This window comes from Ochotona princeps, chromosome 5, assembly GCF_030435755.1.
Source record: "Ochotona princeps isolate mOchPri1 chromosome 5, mOchPri1.hap1, whole genome shotgun sequence".
Lineage (NCBI taxonomy): Eukaryota > Metazoa > Chordata > Mammalia > Lagomorpha > Ochotonidae > Ochotona > Ochotona princeps.
The window spans coordinates 98478147-98498989 of record NC_080836.1 but is presented as its reverse complement, the minus strand read 5'-3'; positions in this window follow the sequence as shown (position 1 = coordinate 98498989).

Here is a 20843-nt window from a genome sequence, read left to right as displayed (position 1 = left end):
AATGGTATAGTCAAAACAGAGTGTTTATAAAGTTCCTGCACTTGCTGATACCACTTGGACAAATGCCTTCCTCTGACTCTGAAATAGTCTGTTGTTCTCCCTGGGTGGGTTTCTTTGTTTTCAACTTTCCCCAACAAGACGTACCATGCCAATGTTTTCAAGCTAATGTTGTTTGTTGTAATCTTTTGCACAGCCTTGAGCTCAGTACCTGGTACCTCACAGATGTTTAAAAACTTTTAAATGCTGTGGATTTCCACATCTCTCCTGTGTTCTGACAATGAGTTTGGATGCAAAGACTCTTGATCAGTGTAACTGGTCTCCAACATATCAATGCCTGCTCTTGCTCTCCTTCTCTTGATTCTATCCCCTCCAGAATATCTACTCACAATTCCTTGCCACATTTCCCTATTGCTCTGTTTGTGCTCTGACTCACACTGTTGGGGGACAAGAGATTATACAGAAACGAACTTGGTAAGAATTACAAACCCATATATTCATTCAAGTCACAGTGATGGGAGAGAGGTGGGAGGAGGCTGGCAGCAAATTACAGCTAACTAAAATAAAAAGGAATTCTTGCAAATTCTTCTGAACTTCATATTTTTCTTGTCTCCTGCTCTTCCTTATACCTACTTTAGCCTCTGTGAATTTGCAAAAGCAAAGAATGCATTATTTTTTCACCCTTGAGTGTACTTTCCACTTTTTTTGGGAGAACCACATTTAGTGATAAGAACCAATTTTGACCTACAGCCTAATTAAGTAAGCAGCTAATTAAAGACAGCAGTGTCTTCAACCATTTACACCAGTGTCTGAAGTTCATCTGGTAAAACTATTTCTGTTTTTTTCTATTAATCGGATGCTTATTGTAAACTTTCATTGAAATGAAATTTCTCTGTGTGATGGATCAATGCTCATCACATTTAGGTCCTTGTACATCTGTCCCATTCAGTGGTTAGTCTACCTTTCTGCTTCAGGACTATACCAGGGGGTATTTCTGTTTCTGGATTTCTTACTGACTAGGTGATTTTCAAAGATTCTGCAAATTTTAATGCATTCCAGAAGAAAGACAACCATAAACATACTTTTAGAAAGCCATGAGATCAATTGCTTGATTCTTATTATTAATGCTTCTGATGATATATTTCTATGCATAATACATCTTAATTCATTCCTTTATGAGCTAATCAGCTCCTAGTTATTTTCTCTTAATCTAGAACATAATTTTGCTGTTGTCTCTTTGTCCGTCCAAGTAAGAAGTTTGTCTCACTAGCTCAATTGCTCTGACAGTATGAGAGCTCAAGAATGAAGCCATTTACTTTGGATGAGTTTCCCTTTTCTGATATGCCCAGAATTAGGAAGAGTTTCAGACATTCTTTTTCCACTTTGTAATATTTGCATATACTTAATGAGGTGTTTGGGGAAAGGGCTCAGCTGTTAATACAAAACTCATTTTGTTTCATATGCTCCATATATACATAGCACGGAGGCAATTTTCTACAGTATTTTTAGTGCTCCTTTGTTTTGACTGCCGTCCCTCTTCATGATGTATCAGGTGCGGAATTTTCCATTTGTGGTATAATGCTGATGGTCAAAAAGCTTTGGATGTTGAAGCACTTGAGATGATTTTAGCTTTGCTCGATCTGTATGTGCCCAAATTTGTGATGAGAAAGGGAGAAGGATCCACAGAGAGATAACAGAAGTAATTTTGTAACTGACTTTCAGTTTTATGAGCTTTTTAAGTACTGTGAATATTGAGATGCAATTGCTTTTTTTTTTTTTTTTTTTAGCACAGTAAGTATATTCTAGTCTTGCTGGAAAACCTGGCAGATTTGAACAAATTCCTAAACTTTCCAACCTGCTTCTCTGGAGATTTGAACTCTTGAATTTTCCTCACCTGAAGAGTGTAAGCATACGAATAAGACAGTCATACTGTCTGCAAATCGGGGAATGGCAGATTATTTCCCCATTGTTACTTAACAAAGAAATCAATTAGGTTTGCTTTTGTAATTTTCAGTTAGAAGACAGAATTACACTTAACAGATGATCAGTCTCATTACTTTTGCTGAGAGATGTCTTAGCTACCAATTTGCAGGTGTTTTTATATGAAATTCAGCATTTCAGAGATCAGATCCCCCACCATTTCAATGGAATCACCAGAGATGCATGCTAGAAATGTGTGTTGGTTCCTAATGGTGGTCTACTGTCCTGTGGCCAACGAATGTTAACCTGATTCTGATGTGACTCTGATGTGTACTAACCAATAGATTGATGCGAATACCTTCAAGTAGTTAAGGTTGGATCACATGACAATTAGAATGACGGATAGCAAACCATCAGTATCACCAGCAGGCTTAGCTAAACATGGCTGTTTCCATAAATTCCCATTACTCTTTTTTAAAAACAAAGGTTGGGACAGTCATTTGATGTATTATCACTGTGATAAGCTCTGGAAAACTAAGCAAAAATGACAAGACACCTGTTATAGATTCTACTGGTTTAAGACTAGAGACAGAAGGTCAGAATGGAAGCAAGGAAGTAAATGCCATTCAAAGGACAGAAAATTCATGCTTTGGTGTGTATATACAGCGAGCAGTTCATAGGAAAGCATAAATATGCATCTGTAAATCTCAGCATTACACATGGAAAGCATTATTCTTATTTAAAAATCACATTAAGGGCCTGATAAATGGATATTTAATTATTTTTGCTTAATATTTTCTGTTTTAAATTAAAAAAAATGTAAGGTAATTTTAAGAAAATCAAGTAATTGCATGAGTTCATTGATTTATAGATTCAATTCAACTAAAATTACTTCGAAAGTTTTCTGTTACCAGGGCTGTTTTAGATATTGGAAATTAAGATGGGAAGTCATCAACTCCATGGAGGAACTTAATGCGTAGTGCTAAGTGAAAGAAACCATCCAAGAAGGCTGACGTGTAGATAATTCCAAGTTTATAACATTCTAGAAAAAGCTAGATGTGGAGACAATAAAAAGATCAGCTCTTGCCAGGGCTTAGGAGAAGGCAGGGGGTGAATGCATAGAACACAGGCGTATTTTCAGGTCAGTGAATATTCTGTGTGATATGTGACGGTATATGCTTGGAAGGACACATTTGTCAAAGCCAGCACGCTCCACACCAAGAGTGTTAGTGTAAGTCCATTGATAGCAAAATACATAAACAAACAAACAAACAAATAAATAAAATGTACCATTCAGGTTTAGAATGTTTACACCGGAGGAGGCTGTACTCCCACTGGAACAGGGAGTAGTATATGAAAACTTTGTGCCTTGGGATCAATATTGCTGTGAGTGTCAATTTGCTCCAAGCAAGAAAGTTTACTTCTTGAAATATTTACTTATTTATGCAGGAAAGGCAGAGTTATAGAGAGAAAGAGAGGCAGAGAAAAATCTTGCATCTCCTGGTTGACTCCCCAAATGGCCACATTAGCAGGAGCTGAGGCAATCCGAAGCCAGGATCCAGGAACTTCCTCCAGATCGCTCACATAGTTGTAGGGTCCCAAAGCTTTGGGTCATTTTTTTGCATGTACTTTGTACCCCATTTATACCCATTTGTGGCTTTTCCCAGGCCACAAGCAGGGAGCTGATTTGGAAGCAAAGCAGCTGGGACACAAACCACTCCCCTTGTGTGATGCCGGCAGCTACAGGCAGATGATTAGCCATTGAACCATCATGAACCCAGCGAAGTCTATTTTTGCAAAGACTCTTTGGAGGACATTAAATATCTAATGGTTGGGGCTGATATACGAAATGGCCAGGAGAGTCTGAAATCATCATGACCAGAGTGGAAGAGGGACAGCATGGAGGAGGAAAAAATTAACAGTGTAAGTAAGGTTGGAGGAATGAAAGAAGATCTTTAGGTGAGACACCAAAACAGAGCTATCAGATGCATTCCAGCAATATGCTAGGTTTGGCAATGCTAAATCACCTACCTGGTGTTGTTACAGCAAAATTGCAAGTTATGAGAAAAACCATAGGAAATGAGGCTGAACAAACAGATGTGGGGCAGAAGAGGAAAGACTGACATGTTCATATGCCTGCATATGAATGCAATATTCACAGAAACTCAAAAACACATCGGGCCCAGCAGCAAGGTCTAGCGGCTTTTAAAGTCCTCGCCTTGAACACGCTGGGATCCCCTATGGGCATCGGTTCTAATCCCGGCAGCTCCACTTCCCATCCAGCTCCCTGCTTGTGGCCTGGGAAAGCAGCCAAGGACGGTCCAAAGCTTTGGGACCCTGCACCGTGTGGGAAACCCAGAAGAGGTTCCTGGTTCCCGGCTTCGGATCGACGCAGAACTGGCCATTGCGCTCACTTGTGGAGTGAACCATCGGGCAGAAGATCTTCATCTCTGTCTCTCCTTCTCTCTGTATATCTGACTTTGTAATAAAAATAAAATAAATCTTAAAAAAAAAACACATGCATTCCTGTAATCCCACACAAATATTATGAAGTTAAATCAAGGCATTTAAACTTATTGGAGAAACAGTGAGAAACTTAGTTAGAAAGTGATGTGAACAGATTTCTGTTTTATCTAGAGACCTGAAGTAGTCATGGGAAGATGGATGGGAAGGAAGACTGATTAGAAAAATTTAGTTAACACGATGCAGTTAAAATCCTATGGCAATAAGTACATGAGCAGATTTTGGATTCAAGAGAAATTTGTGGAATTGGATTAGCTGAACGCAAGCGTTTTATTGTGGGATGTAAGGATAAAAGAATTTGGACTTAAGTAAATGAATGAATGTTGTTAAATTCAATCATGGTAGAAAATATAGAAGGAAGATTAGTTTTGGGAGTAGCTATGGTCTTAGGATCAGGTGTTAGATGCTCAGTGTGTTGAGTATGAGGTGTCATAGATATTTCTTCATCTAATTCAGCATTTTTTTTTTACCCTACCCTTTTCAGATATATACCTCAGGTTCAGTAATGGGAATTCTACAATGAATGGGATAGGGTTGGTTTTTGTTCTGGTGAATTTTGCTGATCAAAGGAAATGTTGTTTCCAAACAATAACTGCAGGTCTGATGTCGCTTTTGAACAGAGAAACATAACTTGATACAGAGGAGAGATGGAGAATGGACACACAGTCAAACGTTTTGAAGCCGGAGGGGGGTGATGACACATGAAAAAGTAACAAATGGAGGAGAGAAATGTGGGATGTAGTGTTACCAGAGGGACATCAAAGTACTTTGAACGAATGCTCAGCCAATCACAAAAGGAGAAGCAGGAGAGAGTTTCTTTGAAATGAAGGCAAGAACTTCAAGAGTGATGCGGTCAGGATATGCACTGGAAAATTCTCATAAAATGCAGTCCTTTAGATTCAGCATAACGGAAAGCCTCTTAAGCAGCTTTGGAGAGTTGTAGGAGCGCATTGGGAGGAGCTGGTGCCTTGCTGGACAACAGAATAAAGGAGCGAGTGGGAAATATGACGACTGAAGGGGGAAATCGCCTAGATCCTTGGTCCTAAGGGGAATGAGAGAGGGGGAGTCAATACAGAGGAACATAGAACACAGGATAGATTCTTGAAAATAGGAGAGAGCTGAACATACTTAGTGACTAAGAAAAAGAAACTTGCAGAGAAGGAAAAGTTGAGTATTAAATAGAAATGGCTATATTTTGCTCTTTAAAAGGTATGTGTTGATTGATTTGGAACATACAGAGAGGGAGAGAGAGACAGAGAGGCAGAGGAAAGAGAGAGACAGAGAGAGGCAAAAAGAGAGAGAGCAGAAAAGGAGACTTTCATCTGCTGATTTACGTTCCAAATGGCTACAATTATCTGAAGCTTTGGTGGGTAGAAGCCAGGAATCACCTGAGTTGCAGGGGCCCAAGGACTGGGGCCATGCTCAACTGCGTTTCCAGACACATTAGCAGGGGCTGAACTGGCGACTTTCACAGGTGTCCATATGGAATTCAGCGGTCCCGAGCAGTGGTTGAACCCATTGCTCCACAATATTGATGTTTAGAAATGGCTAAATTTTGGGTCCTGGTTCTAGACAAGGCTAAGAGAACATGAGATCTTTTGGTAGTCCTCAAATTAACTTTCAAACCCAGTGGAAACAGGAAAGGCTGCATATTTACGTAAGTAGGTGAGGAAGGGAGGTTAAGAGTAACCTAGGAGCAAAGAAAATAATAAAACAGAAATTCAAAGAGGAACATCATTTTATGTTATTTAAAAATAAGTTTTGATTATTGTAATATTTATATATTATAGCATCTCATACTTACACTTTTAGAAAAAGTGAAAAACAAACATTAAAAAACAAACAAAATCAAAACAATATGTGGTTTCAATGTGAAAGGAATGTCAGGAATCAAAAAATAATTCCATCTTGAAAGCACTTCCCTTTGGGACTCATATTTAAATGAGGCAAGGACCTCCGAACTCTCGAAATCACAACAGGAACTTGATTCTAGGAAACTTCGAGGTCATGTCATCCTTTGAGAAAATTGTAACAAACAGAAGCTTGGCTTCAGAGTTCTATAAATATTTATCAGCCACGACTTTTGCCCACTGGAGGTTAAAGATCTCTGAGTTTGGACAAGTGTGCATAGCAGTCCAATTTGACCCAAATTAGTAGGCAAAAAGATATCTTCAGATTTTAAAACCACACAGTGCAGCCAAATAATGACATCGTTTGCAAAACATCGTCAGATAATAGGAGTTGTCACAGTCATTTAAAAAATATGCCATGTAAGTACTGTAATTTGTTTTAACATTATAATCCTCTGCAATGATTTTTATTTTACCAGCGGATTAAGATTGCCTCAGAAGAAAATAAAGTAGAATATGTTTTTATAATATATTTGATGTTAAGTGAGTCAATTATAATGTTGGAAACGTGTTACCTTTCCTCTGGTTTTTCCTTGTTTAAACCTGTTGTATTTGATTCCATTTTATTCAGCTTTGTGATATATTTTCATTAGAATACATTATGGCTTTTGTGTTACAATGTTTAAAAACTTCAGTTTCAAAAGAAACTTCTTGATGGTTCTCTTCCGGAAGACAATTTTAACCAGTTGTAAATAGATACGAGATGATACCTTTAAAAGGTCATTCAAGAGAATTATTAATGCTAGAAAAGGAAAACAAATGCTACCACCAATCTTGTTGGAAATATTACATTTATGGAATATCAATTTGATCTCTTGCAATGTGTCTCAAAGTTCTTACCAGAATGTGAGGTTTTTCTCTTGATAACGTTACTGAGTGTATTAAGGTGAGTAGAAATGTTTTGGTGTGGGCTAAGCAGAAAGGAGAGATTTCTTTTCTATTTTACATGGGCCTGTCCTTGTTGTGAGCCATCTACTTGATAGGAAGTGGCATCAATGAGCAGAGAATGCTACAAGCACACACCCCATTCATGAGGAAGGGAAACTTGCCAAAGGTAACAATTCAGATGCCCAGCCAGTAAACAACAAACAACGAACAGAAACATGACACTGAAAAGAAAACTGTAACATACCAATAATAAAAGATGAATTTGCTGACACATGCTCAAGTGAAGACCGCATTTCTTTTCTCTCTGTGGAAGATAGTTACAGCACTGTCTATGTAGGAAGAGGCCATGCAGGAATATCAGTAAAATAACGTAAGAAAAGAACATTACAAAGGGGCATCAGGTATTTGCTTGATAAAAACTTAAAACTGCTTTTCCATATTTTGGAATATTTGTCAGCTTTTAAAACTTTGTCATCTCCTGGGACTTGTTTTGTCATTATAAAATTTTAGTTTTTTGAAAATTTTTACTTTTATACAGAATTTTTCATTTTTCAAAAGTCTTCTCAAAATCTGGATCTGCCTTCAGGTGAAGTTTGTAATTTGCATTGGAAATAGGTTTTCCCAGAGCCTTATACAAATGTCTCAGTGCTTCCTGGTTCCCAGAGACGCATCACTCAGCTCCAGATAAAGGCTCAGTGCATCTTCTTTGTAACTGCGTCTTATTATGGTATAAAATCATACGCTTTATCTCTCACAGTGCTTATATCTTTCCCAATGATTAATTTTGTCTATGAAGTTCTCCTCTTTTCACACAATGGTGCTTTCCATCCCACTGAAGAGCCAGCTAGGCTGTCCAGGATCACAGGAGAATCATAAAATCATATATAGATGACAATCTACAGGATTAAGTATTTGTAACTCTGATGCATCACTGTAGTGTTCATCCCTCTTGTAATATACACCTTCTATACTATAAAAGAATATCAGAAATTTCTTCTTAAGCAAGCACTGATTCTTAATGTATTTTTCCACTAGTAGGTAGTGCTTTGCAAAGAATACTCACTAAAAAAAAATAATCCTTTCTATTTGTGCTTAGTTCAGTTAGCAAGGCTTGATTGTTCTAATTTTGCAGTATCAAGCTACCTATGGATATTGTTACTAGCTTGCTTTTACAAGTCCAAGGTTGTAGGTAGACCCACATATCTGGAGCCATGACCATCACCAGAAACTTTGTTTTAAGCCAGCTCTTTGTTTCAAGCCAGACATGTGTACTGATGGTGACAAGGTTGAGATAAAGGGAAAAAGGTAACGAGGACCAAGTATAAAAACGTTCCTGTTAGTGAAAGATTAATTCCTGATTTTCCTACTCTTGCCTGGAATATTGCAAATTCATAATATCATCTCCACTGATGTAGAAGAGTAGCTTCTCTTGAAAGCAAGAGGGTAGGGCGAGGGTGGAAGGGAGAAGGAAGAATTTCACGTTTGGAAGCAGATTCTGAAGCTTGGTAAATGGGGTTCCACAAAAAGCAGTCCTGAAATGTTCCATCTCTGTCACACCCTGGCATCTCTGAAGCTATTTCTGTTTTGGTGAAATTGTACATGATGTTAGGTTCACTATACTTATCTGTGTACTCTAAATGACAGTTGGCTTAAACGTTAAAAGTTTCTGCATAATAAAACTGAAATTCCACACATACTAGCCAAATGAAGCACACTTACTTTGAGTCATATTTCATCTATGTGGCGGCTCTACATTCCCACTAGACACAGTGTGTATTTCCCCTAGTCGTGGCATTATTTAATCGTAAGATATCAACATAGCACAGGATTTATTTTCCCCAGTACAGTCTACTGCAATTTAGAGTCACCTTGTTTTCCCAAGTTCCACTTATAGCAGGATTTTATCTTGGGAAATGCAGCTAGAACTGAGTGAGACTGTGGAAAAAAAAAATAGCATATCTGGCCAAAATACCGTGCTTTGTAGAAGTTGTTTCTACCTAGAGCAGAAACAGATCAAGAAAGGAATAAGATCCTTTATATGTAATAGATAAAAGATTTCTCAGCATCTTATTTACTGAGTCTTATAAAGGAAAACAGAGCTCATGTGACTGTAAGACAACAAAGACTCTGAACATAAAAAAATGCAGAGCAGATTCAGACACAGGACAAGAGTACTCACCATTAGCTGAGAAATAGTTTGTTTCATATTTTCTTTGCTCTAGCAAAAATTATTACTTCTTATAGTGAATTATAATACATTGCTAACAGTATCACATCGTGTAGGTTCATTTTGGGGTGTGTTTAAGACTAGGACTTGAGAGACATAAAGCCAACCAGAGCTCATAAAACTCAAGCCAGGTTTTGGTTTACACCAATTAAAGTGTCACTTTCAGAGCTTGAATTTTAATGACTTCCTTCCTTCCTTCCTTCCTTCCTTCCTTCCTTCCTTCCTTCCTTCTTTCCTTCCTTCCCTCTCTCCCTCCATCCATCTTTCTGGAAAAAGGCATTAATCCTGCCTAAGGACCCAGTCACCTGTTACACATCTCACTCCCTGTCAACAGTGCTATATTGGGGAAGAGATTTGAAAATGAGTTCCAGAGGCAACAAGCACATTGATATCACAGCACATGTCTGCTCCCTACTGCACCTTTCCAAGTCAATGAAATTAAGCTTTATTTTAACTTAATGCAGATTTACCACCAATTAATAATAGATGTTTTATCCGTGACAGCAAATATAATGTGTTTATTATATGTTTACTAAACTTATGCTTGGCTGTTCTTGATCATTTCAAATGATAACCTGTATTTTGAGCATAAAAAGAAAAATCAGCTTGGCAGTGTGTGACTGCGGGTTTTCTCTGCTACATGTTAGGAATACAGGAGGGCAACAGTGCTTGTACTAAGACTTCTGACAGGGGTCTTATTTACTTGTTTATTTTACAAAGATAGTAGGAAAAATTCACTGGACAGGGATTTTCAGTGGATTTACTTTCTAGAAAAGGAAAATTTAGTTTTAGATTTAAATTTCAACTACATTTCTTACTCTAAAGAATTAGGGATTAATTTTGGATATCTATATTTAGGTAGTTATGAAGCTCTAAAAATGAACAACTGGATAGGAAAATGTCATCTCTTTGGAAAGGAGATAGTTTCTCCACATTTATATTGAATTATAGACAGATTTTTTTCATATTTTATGATACAAGGGAAATAGCTGGGTCATTTGAGATACTATAGGACACTAAATATGATGTGTAGCTTTCTTAACAAAGTTTCTTTGTTTCTTTAAGGGTAGAAATATGGAGAGGAAACCATTTCTAGATGGCAAGGTGGGGAGCATATGTCTTGCACATATTGGTACTCACCAAGTACAGCGTCTTTGGGAGCAAACTCTGAAATAACACAACACATGCATGTGGGGAGTGAGCCACTCCTACTGAGTGGAAAACAAGGAAAACAGGAAGGAGGAAAAGCAGAACTTTTTTTTTCACCATTTGCACAGTATTTATAAAGGTGGCTGCTTCCTGAGTTTTGACATTGAAATCTTTGAAACAATACAAAACGGCCCCTTCATTAAGTTTCTAAGATTCAGTCTATTTTGCCTTGAGTACAAGTTTGTCATTTTCTGGTTAAAAAAAAAGAGAAGCCCTTGTGCTCACTTGGCTCAAAAACCTCCAAAGTTTAAGACCAGGGCAGGAAAGACACAACTGTAAAGTGGCTGACACCAGTGTTGTCAAACGTAAATGCATTGGAGAGCGCAATCACATTGGAAAAACAAGGAAAACAGAAAGGATTTTGTATGCCTTGGGCTACTTTAGGTTCAGCGGCTGATGACAACCCTTTGTTACATCTTTCCATTGCCTGTGATGCACACTATTTGCATATATATATATATATATATATATATATATATATATATATATTATCCATATATAGATGGATAGAATTATTTGGATGATAAATCAATTTAATCTGAATAAATCATTCTGTGGACAGCTTACCTAATGGGTCTTATTACAACCAACTCTCAACATGAAATATGGTTTCCAAAGTATATAAAATAAAATGCCACATATAGGCTCCCAGAAAAGTCACAGTCAGCTTCTTCTTACATATGCAATGAAAAGATATTTAGGAGATCAAGATGATTATCTTAAACTACAGTGCTATCAGATGTTGGGTCTGCCTGTTGATCAGTAGGAAATGATGCCAAGGGCAAGCAGGTATGGAACAAAGTAGGAGACTGAAGACACAATTTATCCCTGGAAATGACCCAGCAGTTTGTTTGTTTGTTTGTTTTATTTTTTTTGCTTGTGTTTGGGGGAATTGAAAACACCAATAACCTGGTCTGTTTGTATTTCTTTAGTACACAATAAGGAAGGTGAAGATCAGAGTGAAGGGAATGTGACCAGAAACAAACCCACCTCTGAGGAAGGACAAGTTGGATGGCTTCATTGAAAGTCAAACACGAAAAGCATCCCTTTCCTATCATTCAAATGACTAGCGAGGTCAAGGCTGGAATTCTTTTTTTTTTTTTAAATTATTGGAAAACCGGATATACAGAGAGGAGGAGAGACAGAGAGGAAGATCTTCCATCCGATGTTTTACTCCCTAAGTGAGTTGCAACGGGCTGGTGCGCGCCAATCCGAAGCCGGGAACCTGGAACCTCTTCCAGGTCTCCCACGCGGGTGCAGGGTCCCAAAGCTTTGGGACGTCCTCGACTGCTTTCCCAGGCCACAAGCAGGGAGCTGGATGGAAAGTGGAGCTGCCGGGATTAGAACCGGCGCCCATATGGGATCCTGGGGTGTTCAAGGCGAGGACTTTAAAAGCCGCTAGGCCATGCCGCCAGGCCCAAGGCTAGAATTTTTAACCAACACAGCAATTGCAACCACCAGCTGATCGGGGTGATGGACTGTGCCGGGACCTGTGCTTGCTAGAACATACAAGAAACTAATCTGGGAATACCGCAAAGTATCTTTGGAGATCTCCCCAATCGAACTGCTGGACTCAGAACTCTAACCAAGAAAAAGACAGAAGACAGAACAGGACAATCATTCATCTCAGCTATATGTTGGCAGCGAAATATGGGGCAAATGGAGACTTTATGATGGACCATATCAATCAATGGACGACCTCATCGAGCGAAACTGGCAGCGATTCATAACTGGAGAACTATTAAAACCACTTGAGCAAATATCTCAGAGCACGCCCCACATCCGGGACTTGGGGTGGGCGGGAAACCGGGTGGGGCTTCTCCCTCAATATCCCCCTTTACCTCAGATACATGATGGAAACAATATGGACATAATAGCATTACCCACTTCCCTATCCCCCTGAACCTTTTTTTTTCTTTTTTCTTTTTTCTTTTTTTTTCTTCTTTTTCCTTTAATTGTAATTAACTATGTAAAGATTGTCAACAACAATACAATAAAATAGATTAAAAAAAAAAAAGAGAGATTTCCCTTGTGACCCTACACGGTGTGTTCTGGTCTCTTTCTGGAAATGGAAGAATTTAAAATGTTTCAGTGTTGTTGAGCTATTGCTGTCATCACTAAATCAGCTTGTACGTTTGAATTCTGTGAATACATTTTGAAACACTGCCTTACCAATGCGCTGATGGGAAGGGGACAAGGTTAGATTCTGATATTTGGAGGTGGGGTAGCATTCCAAAGGGTTTCTCTTGATTCAGCACTAAATGGGTGATTTATGTGTGATAATAATTGTCTAGGGTAGTCAGGGCTACTTGAAACAGGCAGAGATAAATTAATGGTCAAATAATATTACTGTCCAGCAATAATCCCAATCCAGTCTCTACAGAACAAGTAACGGAGAGAATGGATATCAACAGGTTGGTATTGAGAATCTCTTATCCATTTTCAAAACTCAACGAATGCTGGATTGATCGTTTAAATTTCATGCCTTAGTCAATAAATATATATTCATCATGCTAAGCAAAACCTTATTTTAACCCTTGATCAGCTGCAGACTAATTAGGCATAACATCATTTGTGTTAATTTCAGTCATCTAGAACCAAAGTCCAAGATGGAACTAGATTTGTACAACATTTATGCAATCTCCTGACTTCCTGCTCAGTCTGTAAGTAGACACACAGATCTTTTTTTGTCCCAGACTACCTTATATGCTTCTACAGTGAATAGATTTTGGAAACAGAAACTATGTCTCTTCTTCAGGAATAGAACAGGCTGTTCTCTTTCCAATATAATCAAGCTAATGTCATGATTTAACGTAAAAAAAAAAAAAAGAACTCATAAGAGCAACCTGCTAGAGCATCACTGATGCATGCAGTCATCAGCTGAGAGAAGCCTGTAGGAAGCATAGCTTGGGATCCAAAGTGATGATGGTTTCAGAATCATAGTTATGTTTTCATGCTTGTGATATCAAGTCATATCCAATGATACTAAAATTGCTTTTGCAAAATGAGGCTGGTTTCCTTTCATGTGAAGAGTTCACAAAGTCCAGTACAGGAAATATTCAGAGTGAGACTAAATTATGTTTGGACAGGATTCTTGATGCTCAAAATCTCCAAATCCAAATCTCAGTACTTGGGGAGGAAGAAAAGGAATTCATGGTTTCCAGTGGGCCCTAATAGGACCTTTTAGTGATCAAGGTGCTGGAAGATTGGGTGATGTCTCTTGTTGCATCTTCAGCTCTACTTTCCTCTTCATTGGCTTTTCCTTAGGCAGAATTCACATACAGCTCTTTAGACAAATCCTTCACTTAAGCTCCTAATATCAGACCAGGGAGAGTCCGTCGGCAACAGAAGCCCTTGAACATACACTCATCAACCCAGTTGATACCAAATTCTTCGCCAAGATCATTTGCTGGTATTGACAGATCAGATGAGTAGATCAAATCCTTAACCCACCAGTCAACAGGAGAAGTGATAATGAGAGAGGAATGATGCCAATAAAGCTCTTCCTCACTGGAAAGACATTTTTCTTCACACACCTGAAGCTGTGGTAATGACTTGAGGAATAAGTTGATCGCAGATGAAGGATTTGAGAAGTTGACTAGTTCGTAGAGGCTGTAGAAAAGCACTTCAAAAATTATGTGGAAAACAGAATTAAAGGTAAACTAATTTTGCTACAAAATTTTTGAATTCATATATATATATATATTTCCATGAACATTTTGAAGGCTCTTAAAATTCATGGCTTTCAGAAATTATCGGAATGAGATCAACTTCTCTTTCATTTTTTCATGGAGTTTTGAGCCCCTCATCCTCACACAGTCTAAAGTTTATTTTATTTGAGAATACATGAGTCAACAATGACTAGGTTTGCCTAAGTGAGGCCCATTTTCACACACATGAAATTGCTTAAGAGACTTGGATCCCAAGTGGGCTTCTTCTGTTTTTAATTCTTTTGAAGCCTGAGGTGCCAAAGGACTCATCTGATGAACAAAAACTCCTAAGTGTTCATTTGATGGAGAACTTGCCTGGATCCAATCATCTCAAAATTTCTTTTTTTATGAATTAGTTGGTTTTGAAGGATGAGGGGCGCGGAGAGAGAAAGAAAGCATGAGAAAGAATTCTGTTGACTCACTCTGCAAACATCTGCAATGGCTGAGGTTGGGTCAGGCCAAATCCAAACGCCAGGGACTGAATGCAAGTTCCCCTTTGGTGGCAAGAACCCAGCTACTGAAGCACCTCCTGCTGTTTGCTAGAGTGTGCATTTGCAAGATGCAAGAACTGAGAAAGGGGTTGAGTCTTGAATCCAGCCCCAGGACACTCTCACCTGGCTGTCTGACACCCCACACAGCCTGCTGACTGCCCAGTCGAACATTCCTGCTCAGAATTTCTTCTGTAACTTGGGTGTCAAAGCAGCTGTGGTGCTGCACAAAGACTAAAATACCAAGTTTCCAGGCTGCTCCTCACTGCTTTATATTCTTAGGAAAAATGGTTGCCTTTTAAATTTGAAAATAAAAATAATGACACATTTCCCAAGGAACCCTGTGCCAAACAACGGAGAGAATGTGCTTGAGGCTGTATCCTGTCATAAAACAGAAGCATTGCCACATAACAACCAGGACAGAAAATGCTGACCCAAGGTGGGGAAAGAACAGAATCATTGATTTTGCTTCTTTCAAATAATGCTACTTGGGATGGATTCTGTTTTTGCCTTACACCCCGGATGGCACTTGGCACTCAGAGCTAGGATTAGATCTTGGCAATTTAGAATTCAGGTGAACTGCCGATTTTCAGGAGTGGCTCCATGAAGTGATTAGACTCTCTTCTCTTTGTTTTCATAATTGTTACTTTCTAAATTATCTCCTTTGAGAAAGAGCTTATCTCACCATCAACTCATTAGTGACTTAATGCAGGGTAAGCTGATTATAGGCATCTGAACAACGAATGTTCACACTGCAGAGCATCAGGCTAATAACACATCTCAAGAATATTTCTTCTGGATCTATCATTTCAGCGGATACTGTGGGATTTTATGAGTGTGCACATTTATAGGGTTTCCTCCCACTCTGCTCCTGGGACTCTGCTGTTCTGCTATCATTCCAGAAAAGCAAAATGGTGGCATGAGGCCATGTACTTAGGAGAAAGGAAACAAAACTGCCTTCCACTGCCACTTGGTTCTCCTTTTGTTACTTGATGAAAAAGTCCCACAGTGCAGTCTGAAACAAAAAGTGAGACAGTTACTAAAGAGTTTGGGGGGGCAGTGGAGAAAGTGATTACATCTAAAAAGAAGGAGATTCACTGAGCACCCAGGGAGAAATGAAGGAATTTGAAACCCATCGGGATCTTTGCCTTTTAGTCTGTCTCCAGAAGGCTGAAACATCTGGTGAAGCACGTCAAAGATTCAATCAGTCAACCCTGTGTTTGGTTTTTATGATGCAAGACATCTGGACTGACTGAGTTTCCCCTTTCCTTAATTAAATCAACTGGATGTTTTGGCTTTCTGCAAGATCAGCTCCAGTCTAAATAACACACACCATTGTCCTAGTTCTGCCCTCAGTTTGTGTGCATCTGTGTCGATCTCCATTGCTAGTAGCATAACCTATGGATTTAAAATAGCTTTGAACTTTGTGAGAGTTAATATGGAAGCATTAATAAATCAGAGAAGCACAAATTGACTTGATCAGAGTTTTACTCTTTTTCAGACACCCAGGATATATCCTGCTGTTGAATGGAAGTTGAGATGGTTAAAGAACAATGTTAAAAACACAGCTTGGCTTGGCAAAGATCAAAATAGCTTCTTTGATGTAAAGACAGCTGGCACCAGCAGCAATTTTCACTGTGTGTAACAAGAACACACAATTTATGTAATTCATGCATTCCTGGGCTTTTTGGTCTCTAAGAATTTGGTCTGGTTTTATGTTATTTTCAAATATCCTTTGCTTTCTTATCTTGAAGGTCTTTTGGGAAACCTAATGACTAGAGGAGATTTAAAAAAAAAAGATGAAAATAAATAAAAAATACACACTGGTTTAATAGAATATTCTTTTTTTGAGGAGCAAATTAGATCTAGAAAAAGACAAAACACTGTTTATCTCTCTAAATAGATATCAGAAAAAACTCAAAAATTTTACTGTAACATCTCTTACCTTATTCTCTATTATGTGTACAAATCTAAAACAGACTATGGTCTCTCACTTAGGGGATCCTGTGCTTTGCATTAAACAAAATTAGTAGAGATTATGTAATAACTTATGCAATTATAGCTAATCTTTAAAGGTAAATAATTTTAGGATTTAGGATTTTAGGATTCTCTTTCTACCTACTTGACCCAACTTGGTTAAATATTTTGTATTTATGTATGCTATAAGACCTTTGTGACACATGCACAAACACAAATTTTAAATGTTTTTAACAAAACTAAATTCCATTTCATTGAAAGCTGTGTATTCCACATTAGGTCAAGTGGACAGTAAGCGTTGAAGTTCACGTCTGTGCTGTTCTGCAAGCTGTAGCTATTTAAACTATTTCTGGGTTTGACTTAGCAGGTGTTGTTGCTACATTAAGCATCTTTTTCAGGACTCCTCTGTGATGCTCCAATAATGAATAGCAAGTGCCAGGCACCCTTGGGTGCATTTTACATAATTATCTCTCAGTTAATTCTTACAACATCACCGTAAGGTAGGTATTTTTATGGACTTCATTGGACGAAGGCCAAAACTAAAGTTGAGAAGCTAAGCAACTTGATGAAAGCTAGATAATCTAATTTGGGAATTAAGAATATTTAGCTTTAAAAATATGTGTCTGTATCTGAACATATATTGGTTAGGCCATGATATTTTTACGTAAGTGTTTCATTAGTTAAATTACTCATGAGGATAAGCACATTCCAGATTGGAGTGCTTGATCTGAATCCCAGCTGTTCCACACTTCCAATCCAGCTTCCTACTAATACACTTGGGAGGCAAAGGATGATTTTTTAAAAAAAGATTTATTCATTTTTATTGGAAAGGTTGATTCATAGAAAAGAAAGATCTGTCTGCTGGCTGCTGATTCATTCCCCAAGTGGCCACAAAGGCCAGGGGGAGCCGATCCAAATCCAGGAGTCAGGAGCTTCTTCTGGGCCTGCCACGCAGGTGCAGGGACCCAAGGCCTTGGGCCATCCTCAACTGAACCTCCCAGGCCACAAGTAGGGAGCTAGATGGGTAAGTGGAACAATCAGGATGTGAACCGACACCCATAGGGGATCCTGCAGTACGCAAGGTGATTTTGCCACTAGGTTCCCGTGCTAGCTCGGATGATGGTTTTAACTTGTTGTTCCTAACTGCATGCAGTCCATGTATCTTGGGCCTGCTTGAATGTTGTGGGCATTTAGTGAATGATCCAGTAAGTGGAAAACCACTCTGTCTCTCCATCTCTCTTTCTATTATTTTGCTTTAATAAAATCAAGTATATCTTTAAAAATCAAAGGAAGGGCAGGTATTTGGCACAACATTTAAAACACTGCTTTGGAAACCTCCAGCTCATATCATGTTCCGACTCTGCTTGTGCTTCCTGTTAGCACAGAGCCTAGAGGCAGCTGATCACGACTCAAGGGCTTGTGTAACTCACAGGGGAGACCTGGAGTGAGTAGCAGGTTCCTGGCTTCAGCATGGATCAGCCCTGGCTTTTAAGCTATTTTGGGGTACTAACTTTCAAATTTTTTGATATCTGTATCTATATGTATATAGATGCAACCACTTTTAAAACCTCAGACATACTGAGCACACAATTTTTTAATCATATGAATTTTATTTTTGATAATTTTTATGTATTTGATTAGGGTGCAAAGGGTCAAGGGCTAGAGGAAAGTGGGTGAGACCATCGTTTTCACATTCTCTTTTCCCTTCCTGTGTCTGAGGGGAAGGGAGAGATTTGGGGAGAAGCCACATTCAGCCTCCCAAGCATCCCAGGATTCCCGATCTGGGGCATGCTCCGAGGGACCTGCTCAAGCAGTTTTGATAGTTCAATAATTCTATATTGCTGCCAATCTTGCCACTCCAATCACAATAAAATCTCTCCAGACTCCACTGGTGACACAGCCCTCCTTAGAGTCTCCGTTTGCCCAGGTATTCACTGCCAACTCTTGAACACACTATTTTTAACTTTTTAAAAAAACGTCACTAGTAATTTCTTCCATATGGTGATTTTTCTGTAGAAGGGATGTCTAAAATTCTTCAGCAAATTGTAGCTGGTAAAAAAATCTTTTAATTTGTGTGCAATTGATTCTTAGTCCCCGTTCTTAGCTCTGAGAAAGTAGTCATACAAGATATAAATGCACGACTGTGCTTGTGTGCCAATAAAACTTTATTCTCAAAAGAGACAGTGAGTCAGGCTTATTTCTTGGATTAAACCTTATTCAATGACATCATTTTAAAAACAAGATTGTCACAAAGTTGCATTACCATTTACTTGTAAGTATGTATTTTGTGTTAGTTCATTACACTCATTTTTGTGACTAAATCTTGTTATATGTGTGCAAGATTATTTATAGGATTACTTCCAAGAGCTAGGATTTAAGTGTCTAGTAAACAATCTTTTGTTATATGTATTGCCAAATTATTATCCAGAAAGTTCTATATTACACTGTTACTCAAGGAAGTGTCTATCCATACACTTGCTAATAATGTGTGTGATGGAGTTTGAAAAATCTTTACCAATTCACTAGTTACACATAATATCAAAACACTTCTAAACTTGAATTTTTTGATTCATTATTATGAAACCTGATCACACTTTCCCTTTTTGCATATTCAATATTTAAAAAGAGATTGTCAGTCTCCCTCCTGTCTATGTAATTTTATATATGGTAAATACAAGCTCTTAAAAATTGGTGTTGGGAAAATTGAATTAACTTGTGCAGTTTTGAAGCAGGACACACACGTTATGATTTTTATAAAAATAAAATCTAAACTGATCAAGTATTTATCATCAAATTACTAGAGGAAAACATTAGTGACACTCTGCAAGACACAAATGTAAACAAGACACACAGTCCTTCCTGGAATGGGTTCCAAAAGCACAATCAGAACAAAAGTAAACAAACAGGATTGCATGAAGCTAACAAACGTCTACACTGCAAAGTGGAAAGGCTGTTAACAGAATGGGAGAAATCATCTGTAAACTACGTAGCTGATAGAAGATTAATAATAAGGGTCTATAAAGAGCTCAAGAGACTACAACCAACATAGCAGACATTTCTCAAATGATGAAGTTCAAATGGCCAACAAACATGAAAAAATGCTCAGGTTTATTAGCTATTAGGGGAAAGCAAGTTAAAGTCACAATGAGGCTTTAGAACATCCCAGTGAGAATGGCTATCATCTGAAAATGGAAAAACTGTACATACTGAGCAGGAGGTGGGGTAAGAATGCTTTACTCTGCTGTTGGTGGGAGTGTAAACTAGTGCAATCATTATGGAAGACTATATGAAATTCCTTAGATATCTAAAAATAGATCTACCATATCACCCAGTGATCCTCATCCTGTGAATTAATCACAGTGAAAGGAAATTAGCATGGGAGAGAATTATATGTGTCTCCATATTTGATCAACCCAGATTCCTGTCAATTAGTGATTTGACAACAAATGTATGTTTTGCCTTGGATACTGCCCAGCCTTAAAAAGGAGTGAAACGCTGTCTTTTGCAACTGAATGGCTATCATTGGAAACCATTATGCTTACTGAAATAAGCCAATCCTGAAAAAACAAAAGTCACATTTTCTTTTATCTGTAATAACTAATGCACAGAGTATGAAAAATTTAATCTATTGGTGCAAAAGTGACATCCTGGGATTTGATCGCTGTGAACAGCCTTTGTTTATGCACCCAAAGAATTTTTGTTTGTTTTGTTTATTTTATTGTGTTGAGCTTTGGCTTGGTTTTGATTTTTTGTTCTTTTATTATCATTTTCTGTTTACAGGTGTTGATGTCTTTACCTAGTCAAGTGTTAACTCTGCAATTGCAAAATAAAATGAATGCATGCTATTGTAAAAGCCAGAAGAAAACAAGGAAGGAAGAGGGTGGTGGGGAATGCAGGCAGACAGACGGGCAAGAATGATCAGGAAACCCTTAAATATGGGTTACAATATATGTGAAATTTATTCACTTTAGATAAATCAAAATAGATAAATAAG